Genomic DNA, 18,457 nt, shown 5'->3' on the forward strand with positions numbered 1-18,457 from the left:
ATGAGAGAAACATAGAACACTTTCAACAGGTTATGCAGAGAAGTTACTCAAATACCTAAAATGTGTTTTAGTGGTCAAACTATTGCTTGCGAACATGAAGACAGACAGAACACTTGTCTGTCTAATCACAATACACACTGTAGCTAGCAATGCAAAATTTCACAGCAGTATGACAAAATAATGGATGTATTTTATCTTTTTCATTGTGCCTGTCTGCAACTCAACACTTCCTCTATTAGTGAGTAGAAGTCTATCCTTTCCATACTGTAGTTACGAGGGTGGTTTGAAAAGTTCTTGGAATCACCACGAGAGGTCAGTGCTAGCGCAACGAGTTGTTCATGTGATATTCGTTAGACTGTTGCCGGTAAACACGTGCCATGTTAGTGCTCTTGGAAGAGAGCTGCGGCGGTGGCATGGCTCTGTCGTTGCTCCCATGTAGTGATTTGCGAAGATGGAAAAAATTGAGATTCGAGCAGTGATTAAGTACTTCCTAAAGGAAGGTATGAACACAAATGAGATTCATGCCGATTTCCAGAATACAATTGGGGGACTCTGCTCCTTCATATTCAACTGTTGCCAAGTGGACAAATGAATTTAAATTTGGTCAGGAGAGCTTAGATGATGATCCGCACAGAGGTCGGCCACAATGCGTCACTACTCCAGAAATCATTGCAAAAGTGCACAAAATGGTCACGGAGGATCACCGATTGAAAGTGCATGGAATTGCTCATGCTTGCCAGATGTTACATGAAAGGGTATATCACATTTTAACTGAAGAATTTGAAATGAAAAAATTATCTGCCAGATGGGTGCCATGACTCTTGACACTGGATCAATGTGTGTCCGCACACATGCCATCACCATGGCAACATTACACAAACTAAGGTATGAATAGTTGCCACACTTGCCTTATTCACCTGATATGGCTCCATCAGACTTCCATCTCTCCTCAAAATGGAAAATTTTTCTTGGTGGACGAAGATTCACTTCAACCGAAGAATTGATAGCCAGAGTTTAGAACTATTTTGCAGGCCTGGAAGAAACTCGTTTTCAAGATGGGATCAGGGCACTGGAACATCGATGGACCAAGTGCATTAATCTACAAGGAGACTACATTGAAAACTAAAAAAAAGTTTCAGTGATGTAAGTACTTTTTTCTACTCCGTTCCGAGAACTTTTCAAACCACCCTCATATTCCATCTTGGACTTTCTGTTTTTAGTGTCTGCCACATTATTTTCCTAGCCCTCATCAAATCTTCAATTCTGTTCCTTACAATCTGTCTTCTTTCTTGCTAAGGTCCTACGTTTGTGTGATGTTCACCACATCCCACACAAAAACCAACGGAAAAGTTCTTATTTCTTTCTGTTAGTCTCATATTCTTCTGAGCTCTGTACACTACTCCCATGATTATCCACATGATTGTTATTAAGGATGAGTTTGCTTCAAGCAGATGTTAGAGAAACTGCCTGTACATACCATTGTACATGGTATTGAAGCAGGCACTGTTCCATGTATTTTTGCGTGTAGATCCATCCTCCCTATATGGTGTCTGTGGCCATACTGCACTTATATTCAATGTTTTCTGAACACATTAAAATCCTCATATCTCAAAGTCTCTTGGGCAGTAGAGCAGTACCTCTCACATCTTTTTCAAGCCTGCAGTACCTTGGATACATGAGCAACACACTAACATACTGAGTGTTGACCAGTGGGAGAATGGCACAGAATGTTGGTCTTGCATCTCTGTAGATGAAAGGGATAGGAATTGGCCTATAAAATTTTAACTTATAATTTTGAGCAGAATAGCTCTGAGCTGCCACAAGCTCAGCACTTGTGCCATCCCAACACCTCTGCAATTATTACCTGGGCACTGGGAAAATAATCAGCATTTTGAGACATTTCGATGATGACTGGTGGGCCATATACGTGACCCAACTGCAACAAGACCTGCCTCGTCTTGTACAAAAGCTGGCCATCCAGCCAGGCTGGGCACGTTGATACAGGCACGCTTTGAATTGGCACCTGCCACTTGTTGGATTCTGCCATGAGGCCGCTAAAGTTCTTCATGGTGGGTGTTGCTGCCACGTTGGGTGAGGGTCAAAGTGCTGCTCTCCTACTCATCGAGATGCCGGATGCCTGCTTGTGTCCGACACTCGCTTCAGCTGGGCAGAACAGAACTGTCCTGATAGCAGCATAATAAAAATATAAAGTCACAGCACTGCCAACTTATGCTGACCACACAAGGCCTCAGCACTACTGGGACAGTAGCTACCGCCATCCTTACGGCACCAATTCTCACTACCATGGGCCACAAGGTCGACACATGACTGCACCTGTGGAACTGGAGTAATAAAGAGTTTACATGTGTCCATTCAGTTTGCTGCACTGCTATGTTTTGGTGACAGCAGTAGGATTGTTAAAGTTTGAAGACCATCAGCAATGCAAGTAAGTAGCAGCATGTGTGTAAAAACTCTCAAGGGGTTTTGTTTACATCTGTCCTGCATTCTTGTCTGTCTCCTCTTTCCCTTCTGTGTAGAATACGTCAGGAATTAAAGCTACTGTACGTTGGAAAGGTATAGGCAAGTGTAAGTAGGTCATGTAAATGGTGGACATGTAGGCACAATTTAATGCTGCATGTAAGTTATAAGTTTAGGATCTCTCCAAGGTTCTACACTAGAGGTTTGACATCCACAGAGTACCTGAACTTTATGCAGAGCTCTCTTCCTCTTTCACAGTTTGTCAGTGGGGTCGCAGAACTCATGGAGCACAATACACTGGACAGTTCCCTCAGTGTGAGCAGTAAAGTTTAGGGATTAAGTGATAGTTCTCCAGTTCTTATGGGCATTATAACATGACTGTAGTGATTCTACCACAACTTACTTATTTTTATGACTGGTTTACGTTAAGCCCTTCTTCTGAACATCTGTGTGTGTATATGTTACGGGTATGGTGGAATGCATTTAGGAATGCTGAGATTCAAATTACATATGATGTTGCATCTATGGAAGAGATTCACATAGGAGTATAAAGGAGACATTTTGCTGTAGTTGGAAGTAAAAGATTAAGAAGTAGGCTACACAAACTTCTACGTGAGAAGTCCAATTATGAGGAATGTGTAATGTTGTGATGTGTATAGTGGAAATTTGACACGATTAATTTAGTCTGATAGGGAAGCACTGATGTTCCATATCGCAACATATTGATTATTCTGCGAAGTGTCATACCTAGGTTAGGGTATGTGATATGTTTTTAAGGTTAAGTACGAAGTCAAGGAAGAAAGCATGTGAGGAAGAGCGGGTACATGGATTCTTAATGCAACAGAATGCCTCCTGGATCCCCATACACAACACTGCTGCCACATGAACACATGACTGTCGTGGACTGTTACATGTTTCATGGATTAGCTTTGCCTAGAAGCTCAGTGTAGGACACCACACAAATGTTTGCAGGAGGCAGTGTTTGGCCCATGAAAAGTGAACTGTAGCATGACTGTTGTGGGCAACAGCAACAAGTGGAGTCAGGGGTAGGACACATGTCAGATAGACTAGGATCCACGTCACAGAATTTATGCATACTTCACATAATCGGCCACTGACTACAACTATACCAAATGGGATAGTGAAGACAATGTAAGTATCAAGAGGGGACCAAAGTGTACAGATATATTGTAGCTAACTTAGGACTTATATGCTGGACAAGTGTTCTGTAAAATATGAACTGTGGGACCAATTCCTTGTTGTGTTGCAGCCAGACTCTAAAGTGCTCATGCATTCGATGGACTGAATTACTCCACGAGCCACAAACCCAGGCCCAATGCCAAAATCTGAACATTTGCCACCCCACAAGCTCCGCACTTACGCCATGCTAGTAGATCCACAACTACAACCCGGATGCTGGGGCAATCACCAGCATTTCATTACACTTCACTGATGCTTAGCAGGCCACGTAAATGATTTCAACCACAACAAGAACTGACTTTTAATAAAAAGGCTGGCCATCCTGACAGGCAGGACATGTCAAAACAGCTGGGACTCAAATCAGTGTCAGCTGTGCGTTAAGATTCCACCATGAGGCCACTAACGTCCCTCTGCCATCTCCTGCTGGGTCCCAGCCACAGCCTGTGGGGTCTGTCAGCCGCCATCTAAGAGACCCTGATCCTGGGTCCGAGCCACAGCCATCGCCGCTCCACACTGGTCCATTCTGACCGCAGTTATCGAGCCACAGCCATCGCCGCTCGACACTGGTCCATTCTGACCGCTGTTATAAGAGCAGAAGCATGCCTCCTGATGCTGCATGGGGCTGAATGATGGACAACTAGCAAGGCTGTCGAGGTGCTACATTTATGAAAGTGCGGACACCACAAGTGCAGCCATCCCGGCCCGGGTCGCCCACTTCCACTGCTGCCTGCCTCCTGTGGATGTTGTATCAATGCCTCTCCAGCCTATAAGTCAATAAACTGTTTGTCACCACTGGTTGCCTACATATTCTGTAGCAAACCACCACCTCCACCAGGGAACCCCTCACCCACGTCCAGCAGCCCACTGCAGATTGCAGACTCTTTTTTCCCCCCCTGGCAGTTCAAGTCCATTTCACCACCTCTCAGTACTCTCTAAATGTAAAAAAAGAAGTTGCACTCTGGTTCAAAACATACACTAAACTGTAGATTCTCGGCAAGTAGTTAGTTAACTGGTTAAGTATTTGTCACGAGATATTTCCTCCGATAAGAGAAAGTGCATCACAACTAATATGCAGGGTGGCGCACAAAATGTGTTACCATTTTGTTTTTGAATATAAACTTTATTGTCAATACATTCTGAAAGGAACATATACTACAATGAAGAGCCGTCCATGGAGCTTTGTCCTAAGTCAGCACATGCTCAATATGTCCACCATTTCGTTTCCTAATTTCCTTCAAACGAACACTGAAGTTAGTGATTACCCTATGGCACATGTCTTCCGTAATTTCACTGCAAGCTTGAAGAATAAGTCTTCTGAGCTCCATTAAATCACGTGGACGTTTCGGGAAAATTTTTTCCTTTAGGAACCCCCAAAGAAAAAAGTGACATGGATTGAGGCCTGGACTATTGGGGGGCCAATTTTGTCCATCATTGAAGCGACCTGTAAACCTGAGTGAAGTGATCCGCATGCTGAAATGCTCGTGTAAAAACTCCAACACAGTGTCTGCAGTATGTAGCCTTGCTCCATCTTGCATGAACCACTGCGTGTTGAAGGGCGAGGCAGTAGCAAGAAGCTGTGGAATGAAGCTATTGCGAAGCATGCTCAAATAACGCTCGCTGTTCACAGTTTCTTCAAAGAAAAAGGGTCCAATAAGTCCGTGACTGGAAATTGCTGCCCACGCTGTAATCCTTAGGAGCATAATGTTATCGTTCTGAAGCACTTGTGGGTTTTCAGTGGCCCAAAAGCGTACAGTTTGTTTGTTAACCACACCATCTAAATGAAAATGCGCCTCGTCTGAAAACCAAACATTGTTGAGAGTTTCTTCCCTATCCTCCGCCCACTGAGCAAACAGTAGTCTCTCCTGCTTGTGTTCTTCAGTGAGCTTCTGTGCACAGGTCATCTTGTATGGGTACATATGGAGGTCACTTTTAAGAATGCGTTGAACAGTGCGTCTGGATATTTCCAGTTGCACTGCTGCCTTTCTACACAATTTCCCGGGACTTCTCTGTACATCAACTCGTACCGCTTCGCTTCCAATACTGTTCCTTTCAGTACAAATTTATCGTACAACCTGTGGATGGTCTTCTTGCAAGGGACCCATCATGTGTTAGACTGTTTTCAAAAACACCTCTGAATTACAACAAGGCTTTTCGTTTCATGAAAAAGTGACACAATTGCCGATCATTGCTGTGTCGTCAGTCTTCCATTGTCAGCCATTGCTGCTTACTAATCCCCTAGCGGCAGTATCGTGAATTACATGTCATTTCTTAACACATTTGTTTTTCCAAGCTCTGCTGGTACTGCTGTAGAGATCCCAGTGGGATATCTAATGTGCGTTATAAATTGTGAAAGAAACAATTGGTAACACATTTCGTGCGCCACCCTGTAATTGTAAGGTTGATGACAGCTGTTTTAATCTAATTTTAATAATTAACAGAAGCAGTAAAAGACAGAGACTATAAATAAGAAATTGGTTTCACTAATTGCACAAACAAAACATTATATGAAAATTATATCTTCACCTTTTCCCAATGCACACTTAGTTTTTCAGGGTTGCAAAGTTTATAGATTTCGCACCCTCTTTACTATCTACAAAATAAAATCTGAACCACAAAAACTCCTCTGTCAACTATTTCCAGTGCCTTAAAATTTGTGGCCAATTATCTTGCATCACCTCATTAATTTGCTTCATACTGTAGAATCAAGATGTAAGGGCGTCATTATTGATATCTTTACCAACAATCTACGTAGCAGCAAAAGGTGGTAGGTTAGCCTTACCTTTCATATTTTCAGATGTTGTGTGTCTTTTCTGCCAGAATGGGGTAGTGTCATGTCACGCCAAAAATGCTTGTTGTAGTCAGCGTGTAAAGTTAGTACAAGTTTTGAATAGGTTGAGTTAACTGTTTAAAGAGTCATAGGAAATGGGCAAATTATGTGAAAGTGGGAAGTATTTAGCAGTTTTGGCGAAGAGTACATTTAGTTGATACCAGAGTGAATACACGGACAAGGAAAAAAATTCCCAGACTTCCCGGTTAAAAAAATATTTTCTCCCGGGTGAAAATACACTCTTTCTGTGTTAAGCAATAGTATACTTTTCCTCGGAACTGTAATGATTATGGTTTTATACACCAGCGTAGAATTTCTCGGCACTTTAGAAAACGAAACTCAGGGAAAAAAACACGTTTTTGAAAGATCTCCAACATGCACACTGCATATTTTCGTATTACGAAAGTATAAATTCGAATTCCACCAAACACCGCATGTTTCTTTCTGAAGCATTGAAATTGAGATTGCGATGCACTTTTGTAAGCAAGTCATAGTTCATGACACGTGATGTAGTCAGCCAATAGCAACAGCACTGTTAAATAGCGCGAACACATAAATAGCAAAAGTTAATGTTCTAAATTAATATACATAGTGTTGATACAAAAAAAAGAAAAGAAAAGAAAGGTTTCACATATAATACTGATCTCTTGAGATTAATAAGCTACAAGAGAAGCCAAGTTTTCACATGTAATATTGGTCTTTTTTTGCGCGTGTTACACTGTAAGATACGTCACACAAATGTGCCAGTAAAATTTAAAATAATGACATAAATGTCTGGTCTTCTGGGCTCGAAATTCTTCAAAGTGGGTGGTCCCCAAAGTGTTAAGTTTTAAATGAGAGCCAAACCCTCTGTGATTTAAGAAATTCATTGCACATTCTCTCACGTAACATAATTCATCTTGCATAAAAGGAAATTTACTTTGGAAGTGATACTTTTCAAATCACCATTCGCAATATTTCCCCAAGACCTGTTAGAAATAGGTTCGTTTCAGCAGTTGCCAGAGAGCACCTGATAACAGGCATCACCTCACTTGCGCAAGCTACGATGACGCAGGAAGCCCGTATATTCGTACGGGTAAAACATTAAAAGATCTTACATTATGTCATAAAAGAAACAAGACATCAGAGAATACCGCAAGAGCATCAGAATTTTGGGAACCATACTAAAATGCATATTTCTGCTTAAAGTGCACATTCGTATGTCCAGAACTGGATGTAAATTTTCTTGGAGTATGAGTACTGTATTATCTCCTGTTTGGTTCTTTATTATGGCATAATACCATACATGCTAGAAGATGAAAACATGCTCTTCAAATGCAGTGAACAGTTGAAACTAGCCAACAGTGTGGAATTAAACACTGTGTTTTAAATAAATTGACTGCCTCAGAGGAAAAATTAATGAAAGTCACATTTCTAGTGAACCGACAAAAATAACTTTGTTTTGCGTGGCGATTAATGCTTTACTATCAGAAAGGTGGAAATAAAATAAAATCTGAAATCAATAACATATTTTAGCCTTCCATAATTATGTGAATGTATTTTAATTCACTTGATAGCTCCTGGCCACAGAAATCTGTTTCATTTTCATTTGACCTGAGAGCAATAAACGAAGAGGAAACAGCAAATCCACTAAACGCAAACACGGGTCACTTGGAGGCTACCCACCTCCCCACTACCCACTACGACTCAGACTGCTCTGTGCATCAGCCTCCATCTACGATATTTCCAAACCAGGGACAATACTAGATAGTGCCGCCCCCCCCCCCCCCCCCTCCCTCCAGTGTTTGAGTTAGGACGTCAAAAATTTAAAAAATTGACTGTTCAAAAAATGTTCATTTTGTAGTGCACATCTTTCTGAAGAGTCTGATACATTAAACATATGTGTTCAAGGAAATGTAAGCCATGTTGTTTGGTCTTCAGTGTGCCAAAGTGTAGTGCCACCCCTCTTCACACAGCTTACTCCTAACGCATGTCACTATATTTCACTCTGTGGAATTCAAAAGTGTCATATTTTGTAATGGGTGCCATCAAACTATATGCAGGACAGTGGAAATTAAAATGTCCTGTGGTGCCTCTCCTGCTCCCAGTCGGCCAGTTTGACATCCTGCCCCTCTTTTTTTAAGAAAAAGAGAGAGAGAGAGAGAGAGAGAGAGAGAGAGAGAGAGAGAGAGAGAGAGAGATTAAATAAATAAATAAAAATAAATAAATAAAACACTCGTAATTAATACTAGATAGGATTATTTGTAACCGAGAGAGCAAGAACTCTTCAGAAAATTTGCACTCTTTATTGCCTATTAGCTAAGAACTTGCAGTTTTGTCCAACATAAAATTAAAGCAAGACAGTACACATTTCTTCAATCCTTAAGTCCTACCATTTTTTTTCTCTCTAATCTTGCTACAGCTTTACATAGTGTGCTTTCCTCTCTGGGAAAGAATCTATTACCTCATCAAAGTTCTTCAAAAGTTTTGCTACATGGAAATCAAAATGTTGTCAAATACTGAAAAAGCTGTTAATACAAATAGAACCCAAGACTGGGGTGGTTTCTCAATCTGATTACATGTATTTTGTCACTGTCTGCTAGATAAAGCGAAATAGGCCTGTCTAATATTCCAGCAATTGTAACACACACCAAATTAACGAGACTGTTTTGGCACACAAGGTCATTTTTATAACACAACAGAATATAATTCACAAAGTACCAATGTCAAATGCCTATTAGGCCTACAATAAACAAAAAGTTTTATTTTAGGAAATAGTTTCACATTTCATTCATACACTCCAGCTTCTGAAGCATGAAATCGAAAAGCAGTAGTACGAATTTTTTATATAAATTTCAAATCGTCATATTCTTCCATAATTTGTGTGATGTCCTCATTTCTCCTCCTTCCTTGTTCTAACAAACAATCTTGTCATCACTAATTCTGTAACTATTCCTGCTAGTGTCAAAACTTATTCTCCGGTTAACTTCAGTAACCCTGCCACAATCACCGGTTTAGTTATCCCACGTTTATTCTCTGGTTAGGCGTGTTCATACAACACGTTTTCTGCACTGCTCCCAGAATAGAACTTTAGGGGCTGCTAGCTAGGGACTGTACAACTGGCACTTACTAGTGTAGTGGTCTGTCCAAAAATTCTCTGTCACAATTTCATTTTCTTGGATACAACGAGAAGATAATACGTAATCTTTTTTACTTGTTATTCCTGGTAGTCGTTTATTTCCACTCTTGTAGTCTGAAGCTATGAATTTCGCTATTAATTATAAGAATGACAATCATTTGCAAACCCAGTCAACTACATAAACAGCGATTGGCATTCACCCGTTCAGCTTAATTCCCTTCAGCTGGTATAGCTCCGCCCCCTTTTGTCTGCAGGAAAGTCTATTTCTAGATGCAACGGGGTTCTCCTGGCACAGACATCATCACGTACACCATGCACGCATCCAAAAATCAACTTTTGATTCATTCAGAAATCAGCTTAGAATTTGTTCAAAAACCAACAGGGATGCATTTCAAAATTATATGAACCAACATACACTGAATGCTAGGCACTTTGTGAAACCATGTATTTTTCCTCAAGAATATGAATTTGGTGTGTCCGCCTCCCCCCCCCCCCCCCATTGACGCTTGGGCCATATACCCCATTCTGCCCCCCCCCCCTCCCCCCGTGCATGTATGAATCTGGCAGCTTGCTGCCACTGCTTATACAGTTAACTGCCACACCAGAAAAATTTGACTGGTGCGCGCTAGCTGCCAGATTCCATGGGGACAAACTGGGGTATCTGCCCTGGGCAGCAAGAATTCATATTCTTGAGGAATAAGCACCTAGTATCCAGCGTGTGTTGGTCTATCGATTATTCATATGATTTTGAATTGCATCCTTGTTGGTTTTTGAACATTTGGGAACATATTCTAAGTTGATTTCTGAATGATTCATACGTTGGTTTTTGAATGCATGCATAGTGTACAAGCCGCGCGGTCTAAGGAGCCTTGTCACAGTCCCTGCGGCTCTCCCGTTGGAGGTTCAAGTCCTCCCATGGGCATGGGTGTGTGTGTTGTCCTTAGTGTAAGATGGTTTAAGTAAGATTAAGTAGTGTGTAGGCTTAGGGACCAATGACATCAAAAGTTTGGTCCCATAAGACCTTATCACAAATTTCCAAAATTTCCATAGTGTACGTCATGTCTCTGCCAGTGGAACCCCATCGCATCTAGAAATAAACTTTCCTGCTGACAGAAGTGGACGGGGCTATACGAGCTGAGCGGAATAAAGCTGAACGGGTTAATGTCAGTCGCTGTTTGTTTATGTGATTGACTGGGTTTGTGATTAATCAGCATTGTTATAATTACTAGCGAAATCCATAGATTCAGACTACCAGAGTGGAAATAAACTACTAACAGGAATAACAGGTAAGAAAGATGACGTATTATCTTCTTGGTGTATCCAAGAAAATGAAGTTTTGATAGAAAATTTTTGGCCGGACTGCTACACTATTAATGGCCAGTTGTACAGACCCCAGTCGCAGATGCTTAAGTTCTATTCTGGGAGTAGCGTGGAAAACATGTTGTACAAACACATAATAATGCCTAACTGGAGAATAAACACGGGATAACTAAGCAGTTGATTGTGGCAGGGTTAGTGAAATTAACCGGAGAATAAGTTTTGACACTGGCAGGAATAGTTCAGAATTAGTTACGACAATATTTTTTATTAGAACGAGGAAGGAGTAGATACGGGGACATCACACCAGCCATGGAGGAATATTACGATTCAAAATGTATATAAAACTTTCGTACTACTACTTTTCGATCTCACGCTTGATAAGCTGGAGAGTATCAATGAAGTGTTAACTATTTACAAACATAAAGTTTTTTGCTTGTAGTAGGACTAATAGGCATTTGATATTGGTGTTTCGTGAATTATATTCTGTCGTGTTAAAAAAAAAGTGATTGTGCTAAACTGTCTGTTTATTTGGTGTGTGTTGCAATTGCTGCAATATTCAACAGGCCTATTTCATTTTATCTAGCAGACAGTGACAAAATACACGTAATCAGATCGAGCTGCAATATTCGACAGGCCTATTTCATTTTATCTAGCAGACAGTGACAAAATACACGTAATCAGATCGAGAAACCACACCAGTCTTGGGTACTGTTTGTATTAACAGCTTTTTCAGTATTAGACAAAGACATTTTGTTTTTTCATGTAGCAAAACGTTTGATGAAGTTTGATGAGGTAATAGATCCTTTCGCAGAAAGAAAAGGATACCATGTAAAGCTATAGCAAGGTTAGAGAGAGAAAAATGCTAGGACTTAAGGATTGAAGAAAAGTGTACTGTCTTGCTTGTCACTTGGCTTTATTGGTTTCATGTATCCTATATTTAATTTTATGTTACACAAAAAAAAAGCAAGTTAGTACCTAATAGGCAATAAAGAGTACATATTTTCTGAAGAGTTCTTGTTCCCAGGCTTACAAATAATCCCATCCAATATTAATTGTGAGGTATGATGGCATCCATTTACAAAATATTACACGTTGGAATTCCACAGAGCGAAATACAATGATGTGTGATAGAAGAATGCTGTGTGGAGAGGCGTGGCACTGCACTTTGGTGCACTTAAGACCAAATAACATGTCTTACATTTCCTCGAACACGTTTTATATATCAGAGTCTTCAGAAAGATGTGCACTACAAAATGAACATATTTTTGAAAAGTCAATTTTTTTTTTAATCCCAATTTTCGACGTTCTACCTCAAATGGTGGATGGAGGAAGGGGGAACCACTATCTAGTATTGCTGCAATTTGGAAATATTGTTGATCCGGTGCTGATGCACAGAGAAGTGTGAGTTGTAGTGGGGAGGTGGATAGTCTCTACGTGCCCCATGTTAAGTTTAGTTATTTTGCTGTTTCCTCTTCGTTTATTGCTCTCACGTCAAATGAATACAAAATGTATCTCTGTGGCTGGGAGCTATCAAGTGAATTAAAATACATTCACATAATTACTGAAGGCTAAAATATGTTATAGTTTCAGATTTTATTTCCACCTTTCTGACAGTCATGCATTAATCGCCTTGCAGAACAGTGAAGTTATTCTTGTCGGTTTGCTAAAGAAATTTGGCTTTTATTAATCTTTTCCACTGAGGCAATCAATTTATTGGAAATGAAGTGTTTAATTCCACACTATTGGCTAGTTTCAACTGTTTGCTGCATTTCAAAAGTGTATCTTTTCATCTTCTAGCACGTATGGCATTATGCCATAATAAAGAACCGAACATGAGATAATGCAGTACTGGTTCTCCAAGAAAATTCACATCTGAATCTGGAGATACGAATGTGCACTGTAAGCCGAATTATGCATTTTAGTATGGTTCACGAAATTCCGTTGTCTTGTTTCTTTTATGACATAATGTAAGATCTTTTAATGTTTTACACGTACGAGCATACAGGCTTCCTGCGTCGTCATTGCTGCGCAAGCGCAGTGACGCCTGTTATCTGGCGCTCTCTGGCAACTGCTGAAGTGAACCTATTTCTAACAGGTCTTGGGAAAATATTGCGAATGGTTGTTTGGAAAGCGTTACTGTCAAAGTAAATTTCCTTTTATACAAGCTGAACTGTGTGCGAGAATGTACAATGAATTTCTTAAATCACGGAGTGTTTGCCTCTCATTTAAAAATCAACTCTTTGAGGACGACCATTTAGAAAAATTTCGAGCCCAGAAGATCAGACATTTATGTCGTTATTAAAAATTATACTGTCACATTTGTGTGATGTACTTTAAAGTGTAACACACCCAAAAAAGATCAGTATTATAATATGTAAAAGCTTAGCTTCTCTTGCAGTGTATTAATCTTCGAGACCAATGTTATATGTGAAAGCTTTGCTTTTCTTGTAGCAACACTATGTATATTAATTTAAACCATGAACTTTTCCAATCCGTGTATACACTGTACTTAACAGTGGTATTGCTATTGGTTGACTACATCACGTGTCCTATGCTCTGAATATCTGCTGTCATCGGCTGGCGAGATCATGTGACATGATCTATGACTGGCTTACAAAAATTCATCGCAATCTTGATTTCAATGCTTCGGAAAGTAACATGCAGTGTTTGGTCAAATTCAAATTTATACTTTTGTAATACGAAAATATGCAATGTACATGATGTTGCACATTAAAGATCTTTGCAAAACATGCTCTTTTTTTTTTTTTTTTTTTTTTTTTTTTTTTTTTTTTTTTTACTAAGTTTGGTTTTCTAAAGGGCTGGGAAATATTGATAAGTTTTACTGTTCCGAGGAAAAGTATACTGTCACTTAACATGGAAAAAGTGTATTTTCACTCGTGAGAAAATGTATTTTTAATCAGGAAATCCGGGACTTTTTTTTTCTTGTCCGCATATACACCCTGAAAGCTGGTTCTTGAATCTTTGGTAATAAGACTTCCTCGTGACAGTTTACATCTTAGTATCCCTGAGTATCTCTGTGACACTCTCCCAGGGATGAAACAAACCTGTGAACATCTGTGCTGCCCTTCTCTGTATATGTTCAGTATCCCCCTCTAGTCCTGTGTTGTACAGGTCCCACACACTTGAGCAATATTTTATGATGGGTCACAGGAGTTATTTGTAAGCAATCTCCTTTGTAAACTGATTGCACGTCTCTAATGCCACTCAATTTACATACAAAAATATATCATTGTACACCGCATAGTTCAAGAGATACGACGTCAAATACTAAGATGCGTGAAAAACTGCAGCATCATGCATGTCATTTTAACTTCTTATTTCCTTACTGCTAACTCTATTCACAAGACATTTCACAGACAGTAGGCACATGTACCACTGGATGTACCTGCAAAATTGTGTCATTGTACAGCACACAGTTCATAAACATTGAATTGCGTGAAAATGAAACTGCTGGTCAAAATTCACTAGACATACAGGTGATATATGTGTACAAATACTTTTGAAATCTGTTAAATTTGTGTGAAATATGTTTGACATGTGCATATTCGGGCAAAGTCATGGGTAAAAAGCTCATCCTAAACCCCTACAATGATTTCAGTCAAATTTGGTTCACATATTAGCTACAATCTGGAAAGCAATAATGTGGGGATAAGAACCACCAGCCTTCTATTTGGGTGAGTGTGATAATGTAGAGAGAGAAGGGAGGACAAGCAAATGGGAGACAGTGATGGGGAAGAAGGAGATAGGCACTGATACAAGATAGGAAGATACGTCAGGGGGAAATGGACACAGTGAGAAGAGAGAAGAGGAGGAACAGATTGGGGAGGAGGAAATGGACAGAGAAAGGGATGAGGAGGAGGTGGACACAGAAAGGAAAAAGTGAGATGTACAGAGAGAGGGAGAGGAGGAGATGGACAGAGAGTGGGGGATGGAGAAGGTGGGCGGAGAGGAGGGTGGGGGGGGGGGGGGAGATGGACTAATAGAAGATTGGCCAATGCCAGGTATATGTATATGGATGATGGGATTGCCAACTTTTGTATTTTACAGGTGTGTAACAAAAAAATGTCATCTCTTCCTCTTCCAGTAAGAGCACAATAACCACGATGGCACTTCCAGACATCTCACTTTGTGTAGTCCTTAAAGGCGACTACGTTGCTTGTTTGTCACTGTGTTCTGCAACACACCGACTACAGGCGACAGTATTGCCGTCTGCGCCTGTGGCTGATATCTGCTGCCATGTTCGGAATCTCACCGTAACACAAAATATCACACTTCATGGAGGGAAGGTGCCAACAAACATGAAGAATAGCAAAAAATCTTGACAATTAGGTGTATGAATATGCCACTCGGGGCTTCCCAGTGAATGATGCCATACAACTTTACTTCACTATGTTAGTCCTAGTAGTTCATCCGTTGTCCAGTTTTTGTATTCGTTATTAGGCTTACGTGTGCAGTACCCGTATTTGTTGTTATGCACTCATCTGACCAGAAGTTATGTTCTAATTGCCACCACACTTCAATAATTTTCTCTCTACCTAACTTCCTTCTGTTCATTTCTCTTTTTGAAATCTCTAACCTCTCTGCTACATTATGGGATCAAACATTCCACATGATTACTTATGGAATGCAAGACCTGTTTAAATTTAAAATTGAGAAATGTACTCCACTGTGTGGCAGCAATAGTGTGGTAAGCTGCAAGTCAAATCACCATTTCACTTGCTTATACAAATAACCACCACTAGAGTACCCTTGTCGGTATTTCGCTTCACATTGAGGCCTCTGTTTACACAGATTATTAGCAATTGATTGCTTTATGTTTTTCAATTTTAAGAAACACACCATATGGAATCGACCTGATGCAAGACCTGTTTTTTCTGATGGCAACATTCTGTTGAATAGTCGGCTAATGTTTGGTGATCGGACCTTCAGTGGAAATGATTTACAGTGGACTGTGTGTACATTGAAATTAAAGTGTGCATAATTGTTCGTGACCTGCCAGTAAGTAACTACACACAAAATTATTAACATTTGAGGATAAGGATCTTCTGCAATAAAAGACAATGTCATTTATTCAGTTTATTGATCCTTAATCCAAAAAGAGTGCACCTAACAATGCCCTTCTCATTGACACTGGTGTGTTTCACGAATCCAAGTCCATTTATTCCAGATAAGTCACAGTGTACATCTACGTCTACATCTACATGAATATTCTGCAAATCACACTTAAGAGGGTGAATGGAACAGGAAGAAACCCTAATAACTTGTACAATGGGACATACCCTCTGCCATGCAATTAAAATACAGATGTAGATGTAAATAGCAGCAGACATGGATACTGTGTGCAAAAAGTGTTGCAAAATAGAGTTAGTAGCAACAAAGTAATGAATTTAAATGTCTTGAAGGATGTGGTAGGTCTTCATGCATTTCAGTGTTTATAAGGTCATATCCCCTGAACTAAGTGTCGTATGATGATGTAATTTTTCTGGTACATTCAGTGGTATATATGAATACAGTCAGCAGAATGTATCATGAATACAAGTAGTAGTAAAGAAGTAATAAATTAAAAATGCCATACATCATGTGGCAGTCTAACAGCATGAACAGCAAAAATTGTAAAGAAAAAGTTTCATAAAGGTTCGAAATTAAGTGTAAAGTTTGTTGCAAGTGTCTACGTGCTCTCACTCTCAAATACTGACAGTGATTCTTTGCAGACTGTAAATGAAATGTGTACCATGTTTGGATGAAATCAGTCCAGGAGGAGATGATGAACACGAACACGAACACGAACACGAACACACACACACACACACACACACACACACACACACACACACACACACAGCCCTCCTATTAAATACAGTGTCAATTAGAACCAAACTTGGTACAAATCTCACTCAAGCTGTTAGCACATGGACCGTGCTTTTGAATGTCATCATTGAACGTGCCAAGTTCATCGTGCTGCTGAACACTCAAAAGCAGTGCGAATTGTGCATATGGTTTGTGTGCCTCAACATGGTATACGCAATCGCAAAGCTCTTCATCGGCTGTACCTAGCCCATAAATCACACCGTTTACGAAATGTGTGTATGTAAAATTTCTACGTTAGCGCTACTAAAATGCACATTTTCTCCCTTGTACATGCAGCACTTATGCTGTTCTGTCTGCAGTGTACTTAAATAAAAACTTCAATATCCATGTACATGCTGTAAGGCAAAAAAGTAAGTACCATGTCCAGTCAATAAGGAAACTGGCATATAAAAGTTTCATAACAAATAGAGCAATACAATTACTTGACCACTGTTGCTGTTCTGTAACACAATCTTTACAACATGTGAATTACAAAACTTAAAAGTAGTATGGGCAAAATATCTTACTGCAAGTTGTCCTGTAGATTAAGCCTTGGAAGGAATGTACCCATATTTACATAACATCAAATATTACTTATATAAACGAATAAGAAAGCACTGGTCAATGCTCAAACGCATGTTCAGAATATCTGACACGCCACACTTTTGGAAAGACTCCTCAATGTGCTACTCCATGCTAAGCTCAATGCTCAATGTTTGGATGCACGGTCCATGTGCTAATCGCTTGACTGCCTCAAAAGAAATTCTCTGGTGGTGAAAACCATCAGCTTATCATCGATGTGGGGGTGGGAATGAAAAAGAAGTGTAACCCATGATGAGCAAATATCCAGTACTTTATTCATCCAGTATATGAAACTGAGAGCAATTAGTCACTTTCAACAGACTTTACAAGTAATTTCAAACCTGTAAAAATTCTTTTGCTCACTGACACCACCCACAAAATGATGAAAGGAAAGAAGTTTATTACTTACTACATTTTCACTGTTCAGGCATGACAATTGCCGCATCGGGAATGACTTTTTAATTTACTACTCCTTTATGACTAACTCTGTTGCTAATATATTTCACAGACAGTATCCAATATGTCGCTGAATAAACCTGAAAAATTGTACAACACATAGTTCAGAAGATAAAATCTCATGAACATTGAGCTGCACAAAAAGGAAACTTCATGGCAAAATCCACTAGAGATAAAGGTGAAATGTGTGTAAATAATGTTATTAAACATGTGTGAAATACAGTCACTTTTGTGTACACGGGCGAAGTTGTGGATAAAAATCTTTGTATATCATAAATCACCATCTTACATACCAAGGATTGTGAAACATGTACTGAATATTTTAAGAATAAGACTGTAAACTTCACTGATGCCACCTCCTTCTGAATGAGATTTCAGATGTACTGAACAATAATTTTGGCATAAATGGAATAAACTTACTGTGTTGGTGGTACAATGGAAAACATGTTAGCATAAGAGCATCAGACACATGTGGATTGCTGTTTTTTAATTACAAAGATTTGTTTTCGGTTGTTCTGTTGGCTATGTGGACGCAAATTGTGAATTCATTAGGACTGATGTCGGCACTTCAGGAAAAGAATATGACACTGGGACATTATGATATTATG

At 39.7% G+C, this 18,457-nt stretch overlaps 1 protein-coding gene across 1 annotated transcript in view; it reads right to left on the minus strand.

The window, feature by feature from the left end:
• The window catches only part of LOC124595174 (recQ-mediated genome instability protein 1-like), a 115,467-nt gene that overhangs the window by 82,557 nt on the left and 14,453 nt on the right, over positions 1–18,457 (minus strand). The gene's annotated exons all lie outside the window — the stretch shown is intronic.

The sequence above is a fragment of the Schistocerca americana genome, chromosome 2 (genome assembly GCF_021461395.2).
Source record: "Schistocerca americana isolate TAMUIC-IGC-003095 chromosome 2, iqSchAmer2.1, whole genome shotgun sequence".
NCBI lineage: Eukaryota > Metazoa > Arthropoda > Insecta > Orthoptera > Acrididae > Schistocerca > Schistocerca americana.